This window comes from Leptodactylus fuscus, chromosome 5 (assembly GCF_031893055.1).
Source record: "Leptodactylus fuscus isolate aLepFus1 chromosome 5, aLepFus1.hap2, whole genome shotgun sequence".
In the NCBI taxonomy this organism is placed as follows: domain Eukaryota; kingdom Metazoa; phylum Chordata; class Amphibia; order Anura; family Leptodactylidae; genus Leptodactylus; species Leptodactylus fuscus.
Genome location: NC_134269.1, coordinates 35,838,895 through 35,857,822, shown reverse-complemented (window position 1 = coordinate 35,857,822; position 18,928 = coordinate 35,838,895). Strand labels below are relative to the sequence as shown.

The window sequence follows — 18,928 nt, the reverse complement described above, 5'->3', positions numbered from 1 at the left end:
AATGTGGGTGACATTGGAATGGTTCCTTATAGCGCTGTGGAGTTAGCCTGTATTTTTAGCAATCCATGCGTGTGCCCTATCCCAACAACATAGGATTGCATTGTAAAGAAATTCTGTTTGTAAAAAAAATTCACAATTGGAGGCAGATGGATATCTCCGATTCCGTACCCCGTGTTTGTCTAGGCAATGGGATATAAAGGAAGAATAAAGCAAGGTGCTGTCTTTTTCAAAAGCATAGGGCGTTCTCTGCATTCAAAGAAGATAGCGTTACACTGAATTGCTCTTCTTGGGACATAGAAATTGCCTTTTCATGTTAGTACGCGGCCAGGTTTGGCACGATCCGCTTCAGAAGCAAGCGAGACAATCACCCCGGGAAGAGGAGGCTTGAGAACTTTTAATTTGGACCTAAAACACGTCCAGGCTACGCTTGTAAAGCTTAGGCTGACAAACACCCCAGATGGGACTCGAACCCACAATCCCTGGCTTAGGAGGCCAGTGCCTTATCCATTAGGCCACTGGGGCTGGATGCAGGGCACAAGCCTTATGATTCTATTTTTCAAAGAAAGCAGACATGCACCAGCCATCCAAATGCATTATCCAGATGGGACTTGTACCTTTTGCGTTCCAAATCTAAAGCTTTCTTATTTGCGTGCTTGCGTTCTTTCAAGAAGAGCCAGGGGTGCCTTTCTTGCCTCCTTTGGATGACACAGTCACAGGATATTGTTAATGGTGAAGAAGAAGAAGAAAAGCTTAATGGAGGGCCAGGACTCTTCCAAACCACACAAGTTTGCCTGATTTGTGATTCCGTGGTGTTGATAGATGAGGATGAGGCGCCTTGAGAGACTGTGCTGCCTCGCTGCTGTTCTAAAAAAACAGATGAGGGAAGCAAGAAAGGATGCTCCAGGTGAGGCTCGAACTCACAACCTCGGCATTGCTCGACAGTTACTGCTTTATAAGTACCGCGCACTGACCGATTGCACCACTGGAGCTTACGTGAGGTGCTGCGGGCTTGCTTTGTTTGCATGATATTTCCCAAACGATCACCGTTAAGATCGCTGACAGTAAAGATGCTCTGAATCTACTCCAAGTCGTTTTACTTCACTCTTACTGATATATGAAGTCGTACGATCCAAGGTGCTGGCAGGTTTCATGTTGAAGGAAGTTTGTCTCCAGAATCCAGCATATCAACCCAGACCCACAGAAATATAGTTTAGGGTCACCTGAATTAAAGTGTGTTTTCTCCTTGTGAATGGGTGCCTCCGTTGCCGAGATATCGCTGCCTTTGTCAACATGCAAACGAGCTATTTGGAGCAACGAGGGCGTTGCCGCTTACCTCTTTGGAGCAATGGCAACACCCTCGTTGCTCCAAAGAGCTCATTTGAGTATTGACAGAAAGAGAGAGCACTCAGGAAAGGAGGCACCCATTCGGAAGGGGGAAACACCGTTGGATTCAGGTGACCCTAACCTATCTCTCTGCGGGGCTGGTTTGCTATGCTGGGCTTGGTTACAGACTCCTTTTTTAAAAATGCAATGTGGGTGACATTGGAATGGTTCCTTATAGCGCTGTGGAGTTAGCCTGTATTTTTAGCAATCCATGCGTGTGCCCTATCCCAACAACATAGGATTGCATTGTAAAGAAATTCTGTTTGTAAAAAAAATTCACAATTGGAGGCAGATGGATATCTCCGATTCCGTACCCCGTGTTTGTCTAGGGAATGGGATATAAAGGAAGAATAAAGCAAGGTGCTGTCTTTTTCAAAAGCATAGGGCGTTCTCTGCATTCAAAGAAGATAGCGTTACACTGAATTGCTCTTCTTGGGACATAGAAATTGCCTTTTCATGTTAGTAAGCGGCCAGGTTTGGCACGATCCGCTTCAGAAGCAAGCGAGACAATCACCCCGGGAAGAGGAGGCTTGAGAACTTTTAATTTGGACCTAAAACACGTCCAGGGTACGCTTGTAAAGCTTAGGCTGACAAACACCCCAGATGGGACTCGAACCCACAATCCCTGGCTTAGGAGGCCAGTGCCTTATCCATTAGGCCACTGGGGCTGGATGCAGGGCACAAGCCTTATGATTCTATTTTTCAAAGAAAGCAGACATGCACCAGCCATCCAAATGCATTATCCAGATGGGACTTGTACCTTTTGCGTTCCAAATCTAAAGCTTTCTTATTGGCGTACTTGCGTTCTTTCAAGAAGAGCCAGGGGTGCCTTTCTTGCCTCCTTTGGATGACACAGTCATAGGATATTGTTAATGGTGAAGAAGAAGAAGAAAAGCTTAATGGAGGGCCAGGACTCTTCCAAAGCACACAAGTTTGCCTGATTTGTGATTCCGTGGTGTTGATAGATGAGGAGGAGGCGCCTTGAGAGACTGTGCTGCCTCGCTGCTGTTCTAAAAAAACAGATGAGGGAAGCAAGAAAGGATGCTCCAGGTGAGGCTCGAACTCACAACCTCGGCATTGCTCGACAGTTACTGCTGTTATAAGTACCGCGCGCTGACCGATTGCGCCACTGGAGCTTACGTGAGGTGCTGCGGGCTTGCTTTTTTTGCATGATATTTCCCAAACGATCACCGTTAAGATCGCTGACAGTAAAGATGCTCTGAATCTACTCCAAGTCGTTTTACTTCACTCTTACTGATATATGAAGTCGTACGATCCAAGGTGCTGGCAGGTTTCATGTTGAAGGAAGTTTGTCTCCAGAATCCAGCATATCAACCCAGACCCACAGAAATAGATAGCTTAGGGTCACCTGAATTAAAGTGTGTTTTCCCCTTGTGAATGGGTGCCTCCGTTGCCGAGATATCGCTGCCTTTGTCAACATGCAAACGAGCTATTTGGAGCAACGAGGGCGTTGCCGCTTACCTCTTTGGAGCAATGGCAACACCCTCGTTGCTCCAAAGAGCTCATTTGAGTATTGACAGAAAGAGAGAGCACTCAGGAAAGGAGGCACCCATTCGGAAGGGGGAAACACCGTTGGATTCAGGTGACCCTAACCTATCTCTCTGCGGGGCTGGTTTGCTATGCTGGGCTTGGTTACAGACTCCTTTTTTAAAAATGCAATGTGGGTGACATTGGAATGGTTCCTTATAGCGCTGTGGAGTTAGCCTGTATTTTTAGCAATCCATGCGTGTGCTCTATCCCAACAACATAGGATTGCATTGTAAAGAAATTCTGTTTGTAAAAAAAATTCACAATTGGAGGCAGATGGATATCTCCGATTCCGTACCCCGTGTTTGTCTAGGCAATGGGATATAAAGGAAGAATAAAGCAAGGTGCTGTCTTTTTCAAAAGCATAGGGCGTTCTCTGCATTCAAAGAAGATAGCGTTACACTGAATTGCTCTTCTTGGGACATAGAAATTGCCTTTTCATGTTAGTACGCGGTCAGGTTTGGCACGATCCGCTTCAGAAGCAAGCGAGACAATCACCCCGGGAAGAGGAGGCTTGAGAACTTTTAATTTGGACCTAAAACACGTCCAGGGTATGCTTGTAAAGCTTAGGCTGACAAACACCCCAGATGGGACTCGAACCCACAATCCCTGGCTTAGGAGGCCAGTGCCTTATCCATTAGGCCACTGGGGCTGGATGCAGGGCACAAGCCTTATGATTCTATTTTTCAAAGAAAGCAGACATGCACCAGCCATCCAAATGCATTATCCAGATGGGACTTGTACCTTTTGCGTTCCAAATCTAAAGCTTTCTTATTGGCGTGCTTGCGTTCTTTCAAGAAGAGCCAGGGGTGCCTTTCTTGCCTCCTTTGGATGACACAGTCACAGGATATTGTTAATGGTGAAGAAGAAGAAGAAAAGCTTAATGGAGGGCCAGGACTCTTCCAAACCACACAAGTTTGCCTGATTTGTGATTCCGTGGTGTTGATAGATGAGGATGAGGCGCCTTGAGAGACTGTGCTGCCTCGTTGCTGTTCTAAAAAAACAGATGAGGGAAGCAAGAAAGGATGCTCCAGGTGAGGCTCGAACTCACAACCTCGGCATTGCTCGACAGTTACTGCTTTATAAGTACCGCGCGCTGACCGATTGCGCCACTGGAGCTTACGTGAGGTGCTGCGGGCTTGCTTTGTTTGCATGATATTTCCCAAACGATCACCGTTAAGATCGCTGACAGTAAAGATGCTCTGAATCTACTCCAAGTCGTTTTACTTCACTCTTACTGATATATGAAGTCGTACGATCCAAGGTGCTGGCAGGTTTCATGTTGAAGGAAGTTTGTCTCCAGAATCCAGCATATCAACCCAGACCCACAGAAATAGATAGCTTAGGGTCACCTGAATTAAAGTGTGTTTTCTCCTTGTGAATGGGTGCCTCCGTTGCCGAGATATCGCTGCCTTTGTCAACATGCAAACGAGCTATTTGGAGCAACGAGGGCGTTGCCGCTTACCTCTTTGGAGCAATGGCAACACCCTCGTTGCTCCAAAGAGCTCATTTGAGTATTGACAGAAAGAGAGAGCACTCAGGAAAGGAGGCACCCATTCGGAAGGGGGAAACACCGTTGGATTCAGGTGACCCTAACCTATCTCTCTGCGGGGCTGGTTTGCTATGCTGGGCTTGGTTACAGACTCCTTTTTTAAAAATGCAATGTGGGTGACATTGGAATGGTTCCTTATAGCGCTGTGGAGTTAGCCTGTATTTTTAGCAATCCATGCGTGTGCCCTATCCCAACAACATAGGATTGCATTGTAAAGAAATTCTGTTTGTAAAAAAAATTCACAATTGGAGGCAGATGGATATCTCCGATTCCGTACCCCGTGTTTGTCTAGGCAATGGGATATAAAGGAAGAATAAAGCAAGGTGCTGTCTTTTTCAAAAGCATAGGGCGTTCTCTGCATTCAAAGAAGATAGCGTTACACTGAATTGCTCTTCTTGGGACATAGAAATTGCCTTTTCATGTTAGTACGCGGTCAGGTTTGGCACGATCCGCTTCAGAAGCAAGCGAGACAATCACCCCGGGAAGAGGAGGCTTGAGAACTTTTAATTTGGACCTAAAACACATCCAGGGTACGCTTGTAAAGCTTAGGCTGACAAACACCCCAGATGGGACTCGAACCCACAATCCCTGGCTTAGGAGGCCAGTGCCTTATCCATTAGGCCACTGGGGCTGGATGCAGGGCACAAGCCTTATGATTCTATTTTTCAAAGAAAGCAGACATGCACCAGCCATCCAAATGCATTATCCAGATGGGACTTGTACCTTTTGCGTTCCAAATCTAAAGCTTTCTTATTGGCGTACTTGCGTTCTTTCAAGAAGAGCCAGGGGTGCCTTTCTTGCCTCCTTTGGATGACACAGTCATAGGATATTGTTAATGGTGAAGAAGAAGAAGAAAAGCTTAATGGAGGGCCAGGACTCTTCCAAAGCACACAAGTTTGCCTGATTTGTGATTCCGTGGTGTTGATAGATGAGGAGGAGGCGCCTTGAGAGACTGTGCTGCCTCGCTGCTGTTCTAAAAAAACAGATGAGGGAAGCAAGAAAGGATGCTCCAGGTGAGGCTCGAACTCACAACCTCGGCATTGCTCGACAGTTACTGCTGTTATAAGTACCGCGCGCTGACCGATTGCGCCACTGGAGCTTACGTGAGGTGCTGCGGGCTTGCTTTTTTTGCATGATATTTCCCAAACGATCACCGTTAAGATCGCTGACAGTAAAGATGCTCTGAATCTACTCCAAGTCGTTTTACTTCACTCTTACTGATATATGAAGTCGTACGATCCAAGGTGCTGGCAGGTTTCATGTTGAAGGAAGTTTGTCTCCAGAATCCAGCATATCAACCCAGACCCACAGAAATAGATAGCTTAGGGTCACCTGAATTAAAGTGTGTTTTCCCCTTGTGAATGGGTGCCTCCGTTGCCGAGATATCGCTGCCTTTGTCAACATGCAAACGAGCTATTTGGAGCAACGAGGGCGTTGCCGCTTACCTCTTTGGAGCAATGGCAACACCCTCGTTGCTCCAAAGAGCTCATTTGAGTATTGACAGAAAGAGAGAGCACTCAGGAAAGGAGGCACCCATTCGGAAGGGGGAAACACCGTTGGATTCAGGTGACCCTAACCTATCTCTCTGCGGGGCTGGTTTGCTATGCTGGGCTTGGTTACAGACTCCTTTTTTAAAAATGCAATGTGGGTGACATTGGAATGGTTCCTTATAGCGCTGTGGAGTTAGCCTGTATTTTTAACAATCCATGCGTGTGCCCTATCCCAACAACATAGGATTGCATTGTAAAGAAATTCTGTTTGTAAAAAAAATTCACAATTGGAGGCAGATGGATATCTCCGATTCCGTACCCCGTGTTTGTCTAGGCAATGGGATATAAAGGAAGAATAAAGCAAGGTGCTGTCTTTTTCAAAAGCATAGGGCGTTCTCTGCATTCAAAGAAGATAGCGTTACACTGAATTGCTCTTCTTGGGACATAGAAATTGCCTTTTCATGTTAGTACGCGGTCAGGTTTGGCACGATCCGCTTCAGAAGCAAGCGAGACAATCACCCCGGGAAGAGGAGGCTTGAGAACTTTTAATTTGGACCTAAAACACGTCCAGGGTATGCTTGTAAAGCTTAGGCTGACAAACACCCCAGATGGGACTCGAACCCACAATCCCTGGCTTAGGAGGCCAGTGCCTTATCCATTAGGCCACTGGGACTGGATGCAGGGCACAAGCCTTATGATTCTATTTTTCAAAGAAAGCAGACATGCACCAGCCATCCAAATGCATTATCCAGATGGGACTTGTACCTTTTGCGTTCCAAATCTAAAGCTTTCTTATTGGCGTGCTTGCGTTCTTTCAAGAAGAGCCAGGGGTGCCTTTCTTGCCTCCTTTGGATGACACAGTCACAGGATATTGTTAATGGTGAAGAAGAAGAAGAAAAGCTTAATGGAGGGCCAGGACTCTTCCAAACCACACAAGTTTGCCTGATTTGTGATTCCGTGGTGTTGATAGATGAGGATGAGGCGCCTTGAGAGACTGTGCTGCCTCGTTGCTGTTCTAAAAAAACAGATGAGGGAAGCAAGAAAGGATGCTCCAGGTGAGGCTCGAACTCACAACCTCGGCATTGCTCGACAGTTACTGCTTTATAAGTACCGCGCGCTGACCGATTGCGCCACTGGAGCTTACGTGAGGTGCTGCGGGCTTGCTTTGTTTGCATGATATTTCCCAAACGATCACCGTTAAGATCGCTGACAGTAAAGATGCTCTGAATCTACTCCAAGTCGTTTTACTTCACTCTTACTGATATATGAAGTCGTACGATCCAAGGTGCTGGCAGGTTTCATGTTGAAGGAAGTTTGTCTCCAGAATCCAGCATATCAACCCAGACCCACAGAAATAGATAGCTTAGGGTCACCTGAATTAAAGTGTGTTTTCCCCTTGTGAATGGGTGCCTCCGTTGCCGAGATATCGCTGCCTTTGTCAACATGCAAACGAGCTATTTGGAGCAACGAGGGCGTTGCCGCTTACCTCTTTGGAGCAATGGCAACACCCTCGTTGCTCCAAAGAGCTCATTTGATTATTGACAGAAAGAGAGAGCACTCAGGAAAGGAGGCACCCATTCGGAAGGGGGAAACACCGTTGGATTCAGGTGACCCTAACCTATCTCTCTGCGGGGCTGGTTTGCTATGCTGGGCTTGGTTACAGACTCCTTTTTTAAAAATGCAATGTGGGTGACATTGGAATGGTTCCTTATAGCGCTGTGGAGTTAGCCTGTATTTTTAGCAATCCATGCGTGTGCCCTATCCCAACAACATAGGATTGCATTGTAAAGAAATTCTGTTTGTAAAAAAAATTCACAATTGGAGGCAGATGGATATCTCCGATTCCGTACCCCGTGTTTGTCTAGGCAATGGGATATAAAGGAAGAATAAAGCAAGGTGCTGTCTTTTTCAAAAGCATAGGGCGTTCTCTGCATTCAAAGAAGATAGCGTTACACTGAATTGCTCTTCTTGGGACATAGAAATTGCCTTTTCATGTTAGTACGCGGTCAGGTTTGGCACGATCCGCTTCAGAAGCAAGCGAGACAATCACCCCGGGAAGAGGAGGCTTGAGAACTTTTAATTTGGACCTAAAACACATCCGGGGTATGCTTGTAAAGCTTAGGCTGACAAACACCCCAGATGGGACTCGAACCCACAATCCCTGGCTTAGGAGGCCAGTGCCTTATCCATTAGGCCACTGGGGCTGGATGCAGGGCACAAGCCTTATGATTCTATTTTTCAAAGAAAGCAGACATGCACCAGCCATCCAAATGCATTATCCAGATGGGACTTGTACCTTTTGCGTTCCAAATCTAAAGCTTTCTTATTGGCGTACTTGCGTTCTTTCAAGAAGAGCCAGGGGTGCCTTTCTTGCCTCCTTTGGATGACACAGTCACAGGATATTGTTAATGGTGAAGAAGAAGAAGAAAAGCTTAATGGAGGGCCAGGACTCTTCCAAAGCACACAAGTTTGCCTGATTTGTGATTCCGTGGTGTTGATAGATGAGGAGGAGGCGCCTTGAGAGACTGTGCTGCCTCGCTGCTGTTCTAAAAAAACAGATGAGGGAAGCAAGAAAGGATGCTCCAGGTGAGGCTCGAACTCACAACCTCGGCATTGCTCGACAGTTACTGCTTTATAAGTACCGCGCGCTGACCGATTGCGCCACTGGAGCTTACGTGAGGTGCTGCGGGCTTGCTTTTTTTGCATGATATTTCCCAAACGATCACCATTAAGATCGCTGACAGTAAAGATGCTCTGAATCTACTCCAAGTCATTTTACTTCACTCTTACTGATATATGAAGTCGTACGATCCAAGGTGCTGGCAGGTTTCATGTTGAAGGAAGTTTGTCTCCAGAATCCAGTATATCAACCCAGACCCACAGAAATAGATAGCTTAGGGTCAGCTGAATTAAAGTGTGTTTTCCCCTTGTGAATGGGTGCCTCCGTTGCCGAGATATCGCTGCCTTTGTCAACATGCAAACGAGCTATTTGGAGCAACGAGGGCGTTGCCGCTTACCTGTTTGGAGCAATGGCAACACCCTCGTTGCTCCAAAGAGCTCATTTGAGTATTGACAGAAAGAGAGAGCACTCAGGAAAGGAGGCACCCATTCGGAAGGGGGAAACACCGTTGGATTCAGGTGACCCTAACCTATCTCTCTGCGGGGCTGGTTTGCTATGCTGGGCTTGGTTACAGACTCCTTTTTTAGAAATGCAATGTGGGTGACATTGGAATGGTTCCTTATAGCGCTGTGGAGTTAGCCTGTATTTTTAGCAATCCATGCGTGTGCCCTATCCCAACAACATAGGATTGCATTGTAAAGAAATTCTGTTTGTAAAAAAAATTCACAATTGGAGGCAGATGGATATCTCCGATTCCGTACCCCGTGTTTGTCTAGGCAATGGGATATAAAGGAAGAATAAAGCAAGGTGCTGTCTTTTTCAAAAGCATAGGGCGTTCTCTGCATTCAAAGAAGATAGCGTTACACTGAATTGCTCTTCTTGGGACATAGAAATTGCCTTTTCATGTTAGTACGCGGTCAGGTTTGGCACGATCCGCTTCAGAGGCAAGCGAGACAATCACCCCGGGAAGAGGACGCTTGAGAACTTTTAATTTGGACCTAAAACACGTCCAGGGTACGCTTGTAAAGCTTAGGCTGACAAACACCCCAGATGGGACTCGAACCCACAATCCCTGGCTTAGGAGGCCAGTGCCTTATCCATTAGGCCACTGGGGCTGGATGCAGGGCACAAGCCTTATGATTCTATTTTTCAAAGAAAGCAGACATGCACCAGCCATCCAAATGCATTATCCAGATGGGACTTGTACCTTTTGCGTTCCAAATCTAAAGCTTTCTTATTGGCGTGCTTGCGTTCTTTCAAGAAGAGCCAGGGGTGCCTTTCTTGCCTCCTTTGGATGACACAGTCACAGGATATTGTTAATGGTGAAGAAGAAGAAGAAAAGCTTAATGGAGGGCCAGGACTCTTCCAAACAACACAAGTTTGCCTGATTTGTGATTCCGTGGTGTTGATAGATGAGGATGAGGCGCCTTGAGAGACTGTGCTGCCTCGCTGCTGTTCTAAAAAAACAGATGAGGGAAGCAAGAAAGGATGCTCCAGGTGAGGCTCGAACTCACAACCTCGGCATTGCTCGACAGTTACTGCTTTATAAGTACCGCGCGCTGACCGATTGCGCCACTGGAGCTTACGTGAGGTGCTGCGGGCTTGCTTTGTTTGCATGATATTTCCCAAACGATCACCGTTAAGATCGCTGACAGTAAAGATGCTCTGAATCTACTCCAAGTCGTTTTACTTCACTCTTACTGATATATGAAGTCGTACGATCCAAGGTGCTGGCAGGTTTCATGTTGAAGGAAGTTTGTCTCCAGAATCCAGCATATCAACCCAGACCCACAGAAATATAGTTTAGGGTCACCTGAATTAAAGTGTGTTTTCTCCTTGTGAATGGGTGCCTCCGTTGCCGAGATATTGCTGCCTTTGTCAACATGCAAACGAGCTATTTGGAGCAACGAGGGCGTTGCCGCTTACCTCTTTGGAGCAATGGCAACACCCTCGTTGCTCCAAAGAGCTCATTTGAGTATTGACAGAAAGAGAGAGCACTCATGAAAGGAGCCACCCATTCGGAAGGGGGAAACACTGTTGGATTCAGGTGACCCTAACCTATCTCTCTGCGGGGCTGGTTTGCAATACTGGGCTTGGTTACAGACTCCTTTTTTAAAAATGCAATGTGGGTGACATTGGAATGGTTCCTTATAGCGCTGTGGAGTTAGCCTGTATTTTTAGCAATCCATGCGTGTGCCCTATCCCAACAACATAGGATTGCATTGTAAAGAAATTCTGTTTGTAAAAAAAATTCACAATTGGAGGCAGATGGATATCTCCGATTCCGTACCCCGTGTTTGTCTAGGCAATGGGATATAAAGGAAGAATAAAGCAAGGTGCTGTCTTTTTCAAAAGCATAGGGCGTTCTCTGCATTCAAAGAAGATAGCGTTACACTGAATTGCTCTTCTTGGGACATAGAAATTGCCTTTTCATGTTAGTACGCGGCCAGGTTTGGCACGATCCGCTTCAGAAGCAAGCGAGACAATCACCCCGGGAAGAGGAGGCTTGAGAACTTTTAATTTGGACCTAAAACACGTCCAGGCTACGCTTGTAAAGCTTAGGCTGACAAACACCCCAGATGGGACTCGAACCCACAATCCCTGGCTTAGGAGACCAGTGCCTTATCTATTAGGCCACTGGGGCTGGATGCAGGGCACAAGCCTTATGATTCTATTTTTCAAAGAAAGCAGACATGCACCAGCCATCCAAATGCATTATCCAGATGGGACTTGTACCTTTTGCGTTCCAAATCTAAAGCTTTCTTATTGGCGTGCTTGCGTTCTTTCAAGAAGAGCCAGGGGTGCCTTTCTTGCCTCCTTTGGATGACACAGTCACAGGATATTGTTAATGGTGAAGAAGAAGAAGAAAAGCTTAATGGAGGGCCAGGACTCTTCCAAACCACACAAGTTTGCCTGATTTGTGATTCCGTGGTGTTGATAGATGAGGATGAGGCGCCTTGAGAGACTGTGCTGCCTCGCTGCTGTTCTAAAAAAACAGATGAGGGAAGCAAGAAAGGGTGCTCCAGGTGAGGCTCGAACTCACAACCTCGGCATTGCTCGACAGTTACTGCTTTATAAGTACCGCGCACTGACCGATTGCACCACTGGAGCTTACGTGAGGTGCTGCGGGCTTGCTTTGTTTGCATGATATTTCCCAAACGATCACCGTTAAGATCGCTGACAGTAAAGATGCTCTGAATCTACTCCAAGTCGTTTTACTTCACTCTTACTGATATATGAAGTCGTACGATCCAAGGTGCTGGCAGGTTTCATGTTGAAGGAAGTTTGTCTCCAGAATCCAGCATATCAACCCAGACCCACAGAAATATAGTTTAGGGTCACCTGAATTAAAGTGTGTTTTCTCCTTGTGAATGGGTGCCTCCGTTGCCGAGATATCGCTGCCTTTGTCAACATGCAAACGAGCTATTTGGAGCAACGAGGGCGTTGCCGCTTACCTCTTTGGAGCAATGGCAACACCCTCGTTGCTCCAAAGAGCTCATTTGAGTATTGACAGAAAGAGAGAGCACTCAGGAAAGGAGGCACCCATTCGGAAGGGGGAAACACCGTTGGATTCAGGTGACCCTAACCTATCTCTCTGCGGGGCTGGTTTGCTATGCTGGGCTTGGTTACAGACTCCTTTTTTAAAAATGCAATGTGGGTGACATTGGAATGGTTCCTTATAGCGCTGTGGAGTTAGCCTGTATTTTTAGCAATCCATGCGTGTGCCCTATCCCAACAACATAGGATTGCATTGTAAAGAAATTCTGTTTGTAAAAAAAATTCACAATTGGAGGCAGATGGATATCTCCGATTCCGTACCCCGTGTTTGTCTAGGGAATGGGATATAAAGGAAGAATAAAGCAAGGTGCTGTCTTTTTCAAAAGCATAGGGCGTTCTCTGCATTCAAAGAAGATAGCGTTACACTGAATTGCTCTTCTTGGGACATAGAAATTGCCTTTTCATGTTAGTACGCGGCCAGGTTTGGCACGATCCGCTTCAGAAGCAAGCGAGACAATCACCCCGGGAAGAGGAGGCTTGAGAACTTTTAATTTGGACCTAAAACACGTCCAGGGTACGCTTGTAAAGCTTAGGCTGACAAACACCCCAGATGGGACTCGAACCCACAATCCCTGGCTTAGGAGGCCAGTGCCTTATCCATTAGGCCACTGGGGCTGGATGCAGGGCACAAGCCTTATGATTCTATTTTTCAAAGAAAGCAGACATGCACCAGCCATCCAAATGCATTATCCAGATGGGACTTGTACCTTTTGCGTTCCAAATCTAAAGCTTTCTTATTGGCGTACTTGCGTTCTTTCAAGAAGAGCCAGGGGTGCCTTTCTTGCCTCCTTTGGATGACACAGTCACAGGATATTGTTAATGGTGAAGAAGAAGAAGAAAAGCTTAATGGAGGGCCAGGACTCTTCCAAAGCACACAAGTTTGCCTGATTTGTGATTCCGTGGTGTTGATAGATGAGGAGGAGGCGCCTTGAGAGACTGTGCTGCCTCGCTGCTGTTCTAAAAAAACAGATGAGGGAAGCAAGAAAGGATGCTCCAGGTGAGGCTCGAACTCACAACCTCGGCATTGCTCGACAGTTACTGCTGTTATAAGTACCGCGCGCTGACCGATTGCGCCACTGGAGCTTACGTGAGGTGCTGCGGGCTTGCTTTTTTTGCATGATATTTCCCAAACGATCACCGTTAAGATCGCTGACAGTAAAGATGCTCTGAATCTACTCCAAGTCGTTTTACTTCACTCTTACTGATATATGAAGTCGTACGATCCAAGGTGCTGGCAGGTTTCATGTTGAAGGAAGTTTGTCTCCAGAATCCAGCATATCAACCCAGACCCACAGAAATATAGTTTAGGGTCACCTGAATTAAAGTGTGTTTTCTCCTTGTGAATGGGTGCCTCCGTTGCCGAGATATTGCTGCCTTTGTCAACATGCAAACGAGCTATTTGGAGCAACGAGGGCGTTGCCGCTTACCTCTTTGGAGCAATGGCAACACCCTCGTTGCTCCAAAGAGCTCATTTGAGTATTGACAGAAAGAGAGAGCACTCAGGAAAGGAGGCACCCATTCGGAAGGGGGAAACACTGTTGGATTCAGGTGACCCTAACCTATCTCTCTGCGGGGCTGGTTTGCTATACTGGGCTTGGTTACAGACTCCTTTTTTAAAAATGCAATGTGGGTGACATTGGAATGGTTCCTTATAGCGCTGTGGAGTTAGCCTGTATTTTTAGCAATCCATGCGTGTGCCCTATCCCAACAACATAGGATTGCATTGTAAAGAAATTCTGTTTGTAAAAAAAATTCACAATTGGAGGCAGATGGATATCTCCGATTCCGTACCCCGTGTTTGTCTAGGCAATGGGATATAAAGGAAGAATAAAGCAAGGTGCTGTCTTTTTCAAAAGCATAGGGCGTTCTCTGCATTCAAAGAAGATAGCGTTACACTGAATTGCTCTTCTTGGGACATAGAAATTGCCTTTTCATGTTAGTACGCGGCCAGGTTTGGCACGATCCGCTTCAGAAGCAAGCGAGACAATCACCCCGGGAAGAGGAGGCTTGAGAACTTTTAATTTGGACCTAAAACACGTCCAGGCTACGCTTGTAAAGCTTAGGCTGACAAACACCCCAGATGGGACTCGAACCCACAATCCCTGGCTTAGGAGGCCAGTGCCTTATCCATTAGGCCACTGGGGCTGGATGCAGGGCACAAGCCTTATGATTCTATTTTTCAAAGAAAGCAGACATGCACCAGCCATCCAAATGCATTATCCAGATGGGACTTGTACCTTTTGCGTTCCAAATCTAAAGCTTTCTTATTGGCGTACTTGCGTTCTTTCAAGAAGAGCCAGGGGTGCCTTTCTTGCCTCCTTTGGATGACACAGTCACAGGATATTGTTAATGGTGAAGAAGAAGAAGAAAAGCTTAATGGAGGGCCAGGACTCTTCCAAAGCACACAAGTTTGCCTGATTTGTGATTCCGTGGTGTTGATAGATGAGGAGGAGGCGCCTTGAGAGACTGTGCTGCCTCGCTGCTGTTCTAAAAAAGCAGATGAGGGAAGCAAGAAAGGATGCTCCAGGTGAGGCTCGAACTCACAACCTCGGCATTGCTCGACAGTTACTGCTTTATAAGTACCGCGCGCTGACCGATTGCGCCACTGGAGCTTACGTGAGGTGCTGCGGGCTTGCTTTTTTTGCATGATATTTCCCAAACGATCACCGTTAAGATCGCTGACAGTAAAGATGCTCTGAATCTACTCCAAGTCGTTTTACTTCACTCTTACTGATATATGAAGTCGTACGATCCAAGGTGCTGGCAGGTTTCATGTTGAAGGAAGTTTGTCTCCAGAATCCAGCATATCAACCCAGACCCACAGAAATAGATAGCTTAGGGTCACCTGAATTAAAGTGTGTTTTCCCCTTGTGAATGGGTGCCTCCGTTGCCGAGATATCGCTGCCTTTGTCAACATGCAAACGAGCTATTTGGAGCAACGAGGGCGTTGCCGCTTACCTCTTTGGAGCAATGGCAACACCCTCGTTGCTCCAAAGAGCTCATTTGAGTATTGACAGAAAGAGAGAGCACTCAGGAAAGGAGGCACCCATTCGAAAGGGGGAAACACCGTTGGATTCAGGTGACCCTAACCTATCTCTCTGCGGGGCTGGTTTGCTATGCTGGGCTTGGTTACAGACTCCTTTTTTAAAAATGCAATGTGGGTGACATTGGAATGGTTCCTTATAGCGCTGTGGAGTTAGCCTGTATTTTTAGCAATCCATGCGTGTGCCCTATCCCAACAACATAGGATTGCATTGTAAAGAAATTCTGTTTGTAAAAAAAATTCACAATTGGAGGCAGATGGATATCTCCGATTCCGTACCCCGTGTTTGTCTAGGCAATGGGATATAAAGGAAGAATAAAGCAAGGTGCTGTCTTTTTCAAAAGCATAGGGCGTTCTCTGCATTCAAAGAAGATAGCGTTACACTGAATTGCTCTTCTTGGGACATAGAAATTGCCTTTTCATGTTAGTACGCGGCCAGGTTTGGCACGATCCGCTTCAGAAGCAAGCGAGACAATCACCCCGGGAAGAGGAGGCTTGAGAACTTTTAATTTGGACCTAAAACACGTCCAGGGTACGCTTGTAAAGCTTAGGCTGACAAACACCCCAGATGGGACTCGAACCCACAATCCCTGGCTTAGGAGGCCAGTGCCTTATCCATTAGGCCACTGGGGCTGGATGCAGGACACAAGCCTTATGATTCTATTTTTCAAAGAAAGCAGACATGCACCAGCCATCCAAATGCATTATCCAGATGGGACTTGTACCTTTTGCGTTCCAAATCTAAAGCTTTCTTATTGGCGTACTTGCGTTCTTTCAAGAAGAGCCAGGGGTGCCTTTCTTGCCTCCTTTGGATGACACAGTCACAGGATATTGTTAATGGTGAAGAAGAAGAAGAAAAGCTTAATGGAGGGCCAGGACTCTTCCAAAGCACACAAGTTTGCCTGATTTGTGATTCCGTGGTGTTGATAGATGAGGAGGAGGCGCCTTGAGAGACTGTGCTGCCTCGCTGCTGTTCTAAAAAAACAGATGAGGGAAGCAAGAAAGGATGCTCCAGGTGAGGCTCGAACTCACAACCTCGGCATTGCTCGACAGTTACTGCTGTTATAAGTACCGCGCGCTGACCGATTGCGCCACTGCAGCTTACGTGAGATGCTGCGGGCTTGCTTTTTTTGCATGATATTTCCCAAACGATCACCGTTAAGATCGCTGACAGTAAAGATGCTCTGAATCTACTCCAAGTCGTTTTACTTCACTCTTACTGATATATGAAGTCGTACGATCCAAGGTGCTGGCAGGTTTCATGTTGAAGGAAGTTTGTCTCCAGAATCCAGCATATCAACCCAGACCCACAGAAATAGATAGCTTAGGGTCACCTGAATTAAAGTGTGTTTTCCCCATGTGAATGGGTGCCTCCGTTGCCGAGATATTGCTGCCTTTGTCAACATGCAAACGAGCTATTTGGAGCAACGAGGGCGTTGCCGCTTACCTCTTTGGAGCAATGGCAACACCCTCGTTGCTCCAAAAAGCTCATTTGAGTATTGACAGAAAGAGAGAGCACTCAGGAAAGGAGGCACCCATTCGGAAGGGGGAAACACCGTTGGATTCAGGTGACCCTAACCTATCTCTCTGCGGGGCTGGTTTGCTATGCTGGGCTTGGTTACAGACTCCTTTTTTAGAAATGCAATGTGGGTGACATTGGAATGGTTCCTTATAGCGCTGTGGAGTTAGCCTGTATTTTTAGCAATCCATGCGTGTGCCCTATCCCAACAACATAGGATTGCATTGTAAAGAAATTCTGTTTGTAAAAAAAATTCACAATTGGAGGCAGATGGATATCTCCGATTCCGTACCCCGTGTTTGTCTAGGCAATGGGATATAAAGGAAGAATAAAGCAAGGTGCTGTCTTTTTCAAAAGCATAGGGCGTTCTCTGCATTCAAAGAAGATAGCGTTACACTGAATTGCTCTTCTTGGGACATAGAAATTGCCTTTTCATGTTAGTACGCGGTCAGGTTTGGCACGATCCGCTTCAGAAGCAAGCGAGACAATCACCCCGGGAAGAGGAGGCTTGAGAACTCTTAATTTGGACCTAAAACACATCCAGGGTACGCTTGTAAAGCTTAGGCTGACAAACACCCCAGATGGGACTCGAACCCACAATCCCTGGCTTAGGAGGCCAGTGCCTAATCCATTAGGCCACTGGGGCTGGATGCAGGACACAAGCCTTATGATTCTATTTTTCAAAGAAAGCAGACATGCACCAGCCATCCAAATGCATTATCCAGATGGGACTTGTACCTTTTGCGTTCCAAATCTAAAGCTTTCTTATTGGCGTGCTTGCGTTCTTTCAAGAAGAGCCAGGGGTGCCTTTCTTGCCTCCTTTGGATGACACAGTCACAGGATATTGTTAATGGTGAAGAAGAAGAAGAAAAGCTTAATGGAGGGCCAGGACTCTTCCAAACCACACAAGTTTGCCTGATTTGTGATTCCGTGGTGTTGATAGATGAGGATGAGGCGCCTTGAGAGACTGTGCTGCCTCGCTGCTGTTCTAAAAAAACAGATGAGGGAAGCAAGAAAGGATGCTCCAGGTGAGGCTCGAACTCACAACCTCGGCATTGCTCGACAGTTACTGCTTTATAAGTACCGCGCGCTGACCGATTGCGCCACTGGAGCTTACGTGAGGTGCTGCGGGCTTGCTTTGTTTGCATGATATTTCCCAAATGATCACCGTTAAGATCGCTGACAGTAAAGATGCTCTGAATCTACTCCAAGTCGTTTTACTTCACTCTTACTGATATATGAAGTCGTACGATCCAAGGTGCTGGCAGGTTTCATGTTGAAGGAAATTTGTCTCCAGAATCCAGCATATCAACCCAGACCCACAGAAATAGATAGCTTAGGGTCACCTGAATTAAAGTGTGTTTTCTCCTTGTGAATGGGTGCCTCCGTTGCCGAGATATCGCTGCCTTTGTCAACATGCAAACGAGCTATTTGGAGCAACGAGGGCGTTGCCGCTTACCTCTTTGGAGCAATGGCAACACCCTCGTTGCTCCAAAGAGCTCATTTGAGTATTGACAGAAAGAGAGAGCACTCAGGAAAGGAGGCACCCATTCGGAAGGGGGAAACACCGTTGGATTCAGGTGACCCTAACCTATCTCTCTGCGGGGCTGGTTTGCTATGCTGGGCTTGGTTACAGACTCCTTTTTTAAAAATGCAATGTGGGTGACATTGGAATGGTTCCTTATAGCGCTGTGGAGTTAGCCTGTATTTTTAGCAATCCATGCGTGTGCCCTATCCCAACAACATAGGATTGCATTGTAAAGAAATTCTGTTTGTAAAAAAAATTCACAATTGGAGGCAGATGGATATCTCCGATTCCGTACCCTTGTGTTTGTCTAGGCAATGGGATATAAAGGAAGAATAAAGCAAGGTGCTGTCTTTTTCAAAAGCATAGGGCGTTCTCTGCATTCAAAGAAGATAGCGTTACACTGAATCGCTCTTCTTGGGACATAGAAATTGCCTTTTCATGTTAGTACGCGGCCAGGTTTGGCACGATCCGCTTTAGAAGCAAGCGAGACAATCACCCCGGGAAGAGGAGGCTTGAGAACTTTTAATTTGGACCTAAAACACGTCCAGGGTACGCTTGTAAAGCTTAGGCTGACAAACACCCCAGATGGGACTCGAACCCACAATCCCTGGCTTAGGAGGCCAGTGCCTTATCCATTAGGCCACTGGGGCTGGATGCAGGGCACAAGCCTTATGATTCTATTTTTCA

The 18,928-nt window shown here is 46.6% G+C and overlaps 25 non-coding genes across 25 annotated transcripts; all 25 read right to left on the bottom strand.

Moving 5' to 3' along the window:
* Positions 1-449: 449 nt before the first annotated feature.
* On the bottom strand, positions 450-522 carry TRNAR-CCU (transfer RNA arginine (anticodon CCU)). The gene has a single exon. It is a non-coding gene; the product is annotated as a tRNA-Arg (tRNA).
* A 374-nt stretch (positions 523-896) lies between these two features.
* Positions 897-989, bottom strand: TRNAI-UAU (transfer RNA isoleucine (anticodon UAU)). Its single transcript is given in 2 exon segments — positions 897-932; positions 952-989. It is a non-coding gene; the product is annotated as a tRNA-Ile (tRNA).
* Positions 990-1,978: 989 nt separating this feature from the next.
* Positions 1,979-2,051, bottom strand: TRNAR-CCU (transfer RNA arginine (anticodon CCU)). The gene has a single exon. It is a non-coding gene; the product is annotated as a tRNA-Arg (tRNA).
* A 374-nt stretch (positions 2,052-2,425) lies between these two features.
* On the bottom strand, positions 2,426-2,519 carry TRNAI-UAU (transfer RNA isoleucine (anticodon UAU)). The gene is made up of 2 exons: positions 2,482-2,519; positions 2,426-2,461 (listed from the first exon to the last, which is right to left on the bottom strand). It is a non-coding gene; the product is annotated as a tRNA-Ile (tRNA).
* Positions 2,520-3,510: 991 nt separating this feature from the next.
* On the bottom strand, positions 3,511-3,583 carry TRNAR-CCU (transfer RNA arginine (anticodon CCU)). Its single transcript has one exon. It is a non-coding gene; the product is annotated as a tRNA-Arg (tRNA).
* Positions 3,584-3,957: 374 nt separating this feature from the next.
* Positions 3,958-4,050, bottom strand: TRNAI-UAU (transfer RNA isoleucine (anticodon UAU)). Its single transcript is given in 2 exon segments — positions 3,958-3,993; positions 4,013-4,050. It is a non-coding gene; the product is annotated as a tRNA-Ile (tRNA).
* A 991-nt stretch (positions 4,051-5,041) lies between these two features.
* Positions 5,042-5,114, bottom strand: TRNAR-CCU (transfer RNA arginine (anticodon CCU)). The gene has a single exon. It is a non-coding gene; the product is annotated as a tRNA-Arg (tRNA).
* A 374-nt stretch (positions 5,115-5,488) lies between these two features.
* On the bottom strand, positions 5,489-5,582 carry TRNAI-UAU (transfer RNA isoleucine (anticodon UAU)). The gene is made up of 2 exons: positions 5,545-5,582; positions 5,489-5,524 (listed from the first exon to the last, which is right to left on the bottom strand). It is a non-coding gene; the product is annotated as a tRNA-Ile (tRNA).
* Positions 5,583-6,573: 991 nt separating this feature from the next.
* On the bottom strand, positions 6,574-6,646 carry TRNAR-CCU (transfer RNA arginine (anticodon CCU)). Its single transcript has one exon. It is a non-coding gene; the product is annotated as a tRNA-Arg (tRNA).
* A 374-nt stretch (positions 6,647-7,020) lies between these two features.
* Positions 7,021-7,113, bottom strand: TRNAI-UAU (transfer RNA isoleucine (anticodon UAU)). The gene is given in 2 exon segments: positions 7,021-7,056; positions 7,076-7,113. It is a non-coding gene; the product is annotated as a tRNA-Ile (tRNA).
* A 991-nt stretch (positions 7,114-8,104) lies between these two features.
* On the bottom strand, positions 8,105-8,177 carry TRNAR-CCU (transfer RNA arginine (anticodon CCU)). The gene has a single exon. It is a non-coding gene; the product is annotated as a tRNA-Arg (tRNA).
* Positions 8,178-8,551: 374 nt separating this feature from the next.
* On the bottom strand, positions 8,552-8,644 carry TRNAI-UAU (transfer RNA isoleucine (anticodon UAU)). Its single transcript is given in 2 exon segments — positions 8,552-8,587; positions 8,607-8,644. It is a non-coding gene; the product is annotated as a tRNA-Ile (tRNA).
* Positions 8,645-9,635: 991 nt separating this feature from the next.
* Positions 9,636-9,708, bottom strand: TRNAR-CCU (transfer RNA arginine (anticodon CCU)). The gene has a single exon. It is a non-coding gene; the product is annotated as a tRNA-Arg (tRNA).
* Positions 9,709-10,082: 374 nt separating this feature from the next.
* TRNAI-UAU (transfer RNA isoleucine (anticodon UAU)) lies at positions 10,083-10,175 on the bottom strand. Its single transcript is given in 2 exon segments — positions 10,083-10,118; positions 10,138-10,175. It is a non-coding gene; the product is annotated as a tRNA-Ile (tRNA).
* Positions 10,176-11,164: 989 nt separating this feature from the next.
* TRNAR-CCU (transfer RNA arginine (anticodon CCU)) lies at positions 11,165-11,237 on the bottom strand. The gene has a single exon. It is a non-coding gene; the product is annotated as a tRNA-Arg (tRNA).
* A 374-nt stretch (positions 11,238-11,611) lies between these two features.
* Positions 11,612-11,704, bottom strand: TRNAI-UAU (transfer RNA isoleucine (anticodon UAU)). Its single transcript is given in 2 exon segments — positions 11,612-11,647; positions 11,667-11,704. It is a non-coding gene; the product is annotated as a tRNA-Ile (tRNA).
* A 989-nt stretch (positions 11,705-12,693) lies between these two features.
* On the bottom strand, positions 12,694-12,766 carry TRNAR-CCU (transfer RNA arginine (anticodon CCU)). The gene has a single exon. It is a non-coding gene; the product is annotated as a tRNA-Arg (tRNA).
* Positions 12,767-13,140: 374 nt separating this feature from the next.
* On the bottom strand, positions 13,141-13,234 carry TRNAI-UAU (transfer RNA isoleucine (anticodon UAU)). Its single transcript has 2 exons — positions 13,197-13,234; positions 13,141-13,176 (listed from the first exon to the last, which is right to left on the bottom strand). It is a non-coding gene; the product is annotated as a tRNA-Ile (tRNA).
* A 989-nt stretch (positions 13,235-14,223) lies between these two features.
* On the bottom strand, positions 14,224-14,296 carry TRNAR-CCU (transfer RNA arginine (anticodon CCU)). Its single transcript has one exon. It is a non-coding gene; the product is annotated as a tRNA-Arg (tRNA).
* Positions 14,297-14,670: 374 nt separating this feature from the next.
* TRNAI-UAU (transfer RNA isoleucine (anticodon UAU)) lies at positions 14,671-14,763 on the bottom strand. Its single transcript is given in 2 exon segments — positions 14,671-14,706; positions 14,726-14,763. It is a non-coding gene; the product is annotated as a tRNA-Ile (tRNA).
* A 991-nt stretch (positions 14,764-15,754) lies between these two features.
* TRNAR-CCU (transfer RNA arginine (anticodon CCU)) lies at positions 15,755-15,827 on the bottom strand. The gene has a single exon. It is a non-coding gene; the product is annotated as a tRNA-Arg (tRNA).
* A 374-nt stretch (positions 15,828-16,201) lies between these two features.
* TRNAI-UAU (transfer RNA isoleucine (anticodon UAU)) lies at positions 16,202-16,295 on the bottom strand. The gene is made up of 2 exons: positions 16,258-16,295; positions 16,202-16,237 (listed from the first exon to the last, which is right to left on the bottom strand). It is a non-coding gene; the product is annotated as a tRNA-Ile (tRNA).
* Positions 16,296-17,286: 991 nt separating this feature from the next.
* On the bottom strand, positions 17,287-17,359 carry TRNAR-CCU (transfer RNA arginine (anticodon CCU)). Its single transcript has one exon. It is a non-coding gene; the product is annotated as a tRNA-Arg (tRNA).
* A 374-nt stretch (positions 17,360-17,733) lies between these two features.
* Positions 17,734-17,826, bottom strand: TRNAI-UAU (transfer RNA isoleucine (anticodon UAU)). Its single transcript is given in 2 exon segments — positions 17,734-17,769; positions 17,789-17,826. It is a non-coding gene; the product is annotated as a tRNA-Ile (tRNA).
* Positions 17,827-18,818: 992 nt separating this feature from the next.
* TRNAR-CCU (transfer RNA arginine (anticodon CCU)) lies at positions 18,819-18,891 on the bottom strand. Its single transcript has one exon. It is a non-coding gene; the product is annotated as a tRNA-Arg (tRNA).
* Positions 18,892-18,928: the final 37 nt, after the last annotated feature.